At 40.2% G+C, this 4,879-nt stretch overlaps 1 non-coding gene across 1 annotated transcript; it reads right to left on the bottom strand.

Moving 5' to 3' along the window:
• Nucleotides 1-4,385: 4,385 nt before the first annotated feature.
• LOC120087362 (small nucleolar RNA R71) lies at nt 4,386-4,492 on the bottom strand. The gene has a single exon (XR_005484500.1). It is a non-coding gene; the product is annotated as a small nucleolar RNA R71 (small nucleolar RNA).
• Between the last annotated feature and the right edge of the window lie 387 nt (nt 4,493-4,879).

Genomic DNA, 4,879 nt, shown 5'->3' with positions numbered 1-4,879 from the left:
TACTGGATTGTTGGCAATACTGATGGCAGTCTTATTATCACAATACAATTTTATAGGACCCAGACTGTCATGGTGAAGATTAGCCAAAACTTTATGTAACCATATTTCTTCACACACTTTTAGGCTCATAGCTCTATACTCTGCCTCAACACTGCTTCTGGCAACTACACCCTATTTTTTACTTTGTCAGGTCATCAAGTTTCCCCATATAAAGGTACAATATCTCAAGGTTGACTTTCTATCTGTCACTAACCTGTCCAATCTGAGTCATTATATGCTCCGTGTGTCGTATTTTCTAAAAATTAAGCTCTTCCCTGTGGTAGACTTCAAATATCTCAGAATTCGAGTCACTGTTTCCACTTGTTCCTCATATGGATTATGCATGAACTAACTTATCACACTCACAACACAAGAGATGTCGGGCCTAGTATGAGACAGAAAAATCAGTTTTCCTACAAGGCGTCGATACCTCTCCTTATTTACAAGAACTCCTTCCGTAATGTTTTTCAGTTTGCCATTGACCTCAATAAAAGTGTCAATGGGTTTGCATCTAGTCATTCTTGTCTCTTTTAGCAGGTCCAGAGTGTACTTCCGTTGAGACACTAATATTCCTGCTTTCAATCTTGCCACTTCCATCATGAGAAAATACCTCAGACTACCAAGATTTTTTTATCTCAAATTCGTCTGCCATCCTTTGTTTTAGTTTAACAATTTCTGCCTATCATCCTCTAGTAAAATGATATCATCGACATAAACCACCAAAACAATAATCTTCCCTAAAAGTGATTTTTTGGTGAACAATGTATGATCAGAATACCCTTGAACAAACCCTTGGGATTTAACAGACACTATGAACTATCGAACCACGCTCTCGGAGATTGTTTCAACTTATATAAGGACTTTCTGAGTCTGTAAACATGGTTCCAAAATTTAGCTTCGAAACCTGGAGGAGGACTCATGTAAACCTCTTCTTCTAACTCACCATTAAAGAAGGTATTTTTTACATCCAGTTGATGTAGAGACCAATCCTTATTCATAAAAACAAACAGAAGAACTCGGATTGTGTTGAGCTTAGCCACTGGGGAAAAAATTTCTGAATAATCAATGCCATACGTTTGAGTGAACTCTTTAGTAACTAACCTGGCCTTATATCTCTCGAGCGCTCCCTCAGACTTATACTTTACTGTGAACACCCATTTGCAACCAACTGTCTTATGATCTCTAGGGAGAGCCACTAAATCCCAAATTTGGTTCGCATCGAGATCTCTCATTTCTTCCATTACTGTTGCTCTCCACTCGGGAACTTTCATGGCTGCATGCACACTGGTAGGTATGGCTAGGGCATCCAGTTGAATAACGAAAGCCTTAAAAACAGGAGACAAGTTACTATAGGCCATAAAATTGTGCATAGGGTACTTTGTACATGACCTGGTTCCTTTCCTCAGAGCAATTGACATATCAAGAGTTGTATCATAATTGCCAGTTTTCGTCAGTCTTTCTCCTGTATCAAACTTCTGAGACAAATTTTCACCTTCCTGAGTGTCTTCCAGCACCTAATTACCTCATGTAATTTTAACATTCTTTGAGTTCGTTTCACCATCTTCTATGTGCCCAGACTTTTCTTCAAAGATCTTATCTGAAACAATAGGATCTTGAACCTGAGCTGGTTCCGATGCTTGGACACTTTTCGATGGAACGACAGGAATTTCCTGGGTTTCCTTTATGAGATTCTTCCTATAGTATGTTATCCAGGGCATTTGTCTAGTAGGGAGGACAGACCCTGGAATATGAGGACCAAGTTCGCGACTAGGCACTAGAATTTTAGGACCAGGTTCGGGACTATACAAACTGGGTTCAGGAACAGTAGAACTAGGCTAAAGATTGAAACAAATAGGTAGGGAGTATGTGGAATTGTTAGTCTTTTCACTCGTGGTCTCCCCTGAATACGACTAACGGGAAAGAATGGTTCATCTTCAAGGAACGTGACATCCATAGTGACAAAGTACTTTCTGGAAGGTGGGTGAAATATTTGTAGCCTCGCCGATGAAGGGGATGCCCGACAAACACACACTTTTGAGCTCATGGGGCAAACTTAGTTCCGTGGGGACTGATAACGGGCAAAAATGCACGTTATTACAACGCAAAGATATAAAACAATGTGAGTATGCGATGATAAAAACATGTAAAATCGTGTCCAAAAGCATTAAGTTGAGAACATTGCGATCGCATGCGTCCATCGTATTAAAGCAGCTAATTTACTTATTCTGTGCAGGAAAATGCATTGGCACAAAGCAAATTACGATCCAAGGAACTCAGCGCCCGAGCGCATTAGAAGATTGCGACCGCAAAACTATGCGATCGTATGCCTTCGCAAAGATATGCTCAAGAAAGTGGCCGCATAAAGACGGTGCATCAAGGTGAAAGCATAATAAATCATGATAGGATGGAAAGCTGACGACAGTCGAATCCGAATTTAGTTGACAAGCCATTAACGACACACTGTAGCAAGTATATTTAACTTTTCGGTGACCATTAATCGGCGCATCAGACAGAGATTTAATGACCTCCCATCATTACAATCATTTGAGAGAAAAGATTCCTCACCTTAAAGCTTTATAAATACCGAAGACCACCACTGTTAAACGAGTTCCAATTTTGATAGTTCGATATATACACAATTCGCCATATAAGATAGATCATAGATAGCCGTTAGTCTGTAATTCATATACTTAGAAGGCAGAGGCGAGCAAAGAGAGAAGACGCCGAAAGATCATTCTTGGTTAGCTCGAGAGACTGTCGGGAAGTGCTGCAAACAGAGAGAGGGCCAACTCTTACGAAAGCAAGAACATTCTTTTAGGTAGAGCAGAGTAAAACACAGTGTAAAAGCCTCGAGAAGCAAGACAATGCTACCGGGCTTCTTATCCCTATCTTCCATTGTTGTTTTATATTCTGACTTATTTATAAAATGGAATTTGCATCTCAACATCTGTTCAATCTCTTCACATTTCACATGAGTAGCTAAATTTATGAATGGGTTGAGAAGTGCTTAGTTAGCATGACCTAAAATCTTCATTTTATACGACTATGTTGTCTTATTTATGCGTCCTTCACCCTTTAGAGATACTTGAGAGAGTAGTCTAAAGAAAAAACCTAGACTTAAGAGAGTCAGGTTATAATCTAGGCTTGAGAAAGTTATATTAGAATCGCATAAGTGAGAGATAGAGACTTAGAGATAAGTTCTGTTTGCTATCATGCGTCGCCTTGTGTATGTGTGCATCATTCATCATCCATAGACAAGAATAGAGGCTTAGACATAAGTTTTATAAACATTATCGTATGCGTCATAAAATTAGGAACTATGGCATTTGCATTGAGAAATGACATGTTGTTGTGTGTGTGTAGCATGATCGCATAACTTGAACGCAATCTTAGAAAGTGTTAGCTAAATCCCTTCTCAACCCCTTTCCCGCATACTCATTGTAACTTTCGTTGTCATTAACTCTTTACTCAAATCCGCTGCATAGGATTTATACTTTAAACAACATACCAACCAACTATTTATTTTTACTACCGCAAATTAATCAAAATTTACTGCCGCATATTGTCTTAGTAGTCCCCGTGTTCGACCTTGGATTTACTAGGAAACCTAATAAGATTTATACTTGGGTTTTACTAGGAAAACTTGCATGTGCAACGCATAGTTCACCATAACAATTTCACACCATTATTTCATCACATTCACAATGCATCAAGTTTTTACATGTTGCGCTGACAATAAATTTTTTATTTTCCTTGCAGCTTTCCATCTCTGTGCACTACTTCTCCTTCGGTAAGGGAAGAAGCGGGTGTCGTATGAGCGAAGGACAAGTTCCTGAACCCAACTATGACCCAGAGATTGAAAGAAATTTCCGAAGAATAAGAAGAAACAACTACCGACAACGGCAAGAGAAATCCTAACAAACAGAGCACTAAATGTAAATAATATCATGACAAACCCCATTCTCTCGGCACGACCGCAATAGACCCATCTAGAACTATGCGTCGCCCAACCTCTATGATTTCTCACCAGGAATCATGAGGCCAACCTTGGATGGATCGAGGTTCGAGATGAAACCGGTTATGCTGCAGATGATTCAGACTACCAGACTGTTTGGTGGAAGGCGTGGCGAGGATCCGCACGCCCATCTTCGAAGTTTTATTGAAATCTGTAATACTTTTGTGTTCCCAAACATCTCAGCCAAGGGGTTCGACTAACGTTGTTCCCATTTTCACTGTGCGACCAAGCAAGGAAATGGGCCTATTCTTTCGAACCAGGGGAGATCACGTCTTGGGAACAAATAGTTGAAAAGTTCATGAAGAAGTACTTCTCCCCGACAGAGAACGCAAGAAGGAGGAAGTTGATTACAAATTTTGAACAAGATATTGACGAATCATTCAGTGATGTCTGGGCGAGGTTTAAAAGATTAGTGCGAGATTGTCCGCATAATGGCTTACCCTATTGTCTCCAAATGGAAATTTTCTATCACTGATTGAACCCTGCATCGCAGACGACTGCCAATGCGGCAGCAACTAGAGGTCTGCTTGAAAAAACATATGACGAGGCTAAAAATATCCTTGATCGCATTTTGAAGGATCACAGAGATCGGAGGGAAAGCGATCGACGACTTAGAATTAAAGAAGGTGACGCAAGTAATGGGGTCATCGCATCCCTAAAAAATCAAATAAATGCGATGATGAATCTCATACAAGGCATCGAAATCAATAGCCTAGAAATGCAAAGAGGGCAAGTCAACGCAATCGATCAAATGAGCGCAAGTTGTGCCACTTGCGGAGATGCCCATCCGATGGAAGAGTGTCCGAGGAATCCACAATTTGTTTA

The sequence above is a fragment of the Benincasa hispida genome, chromosome 9 (assembly GCF_027475165.1).
Source record: "Benincasa hispida cultivar pf3 chromosome 9, pf3_genome.v1.1, whole genome shotgun sequence".
NCBI lineage: Eukaryota > Viridiplantae > Streptophyta > Magnoliopsida > Cucurbitales > Cucurbitaceae > Benincasa > Benincasa hispida.
This window is presented reverse-complemented; position numbering and strand designations above follow the sequence as displayed.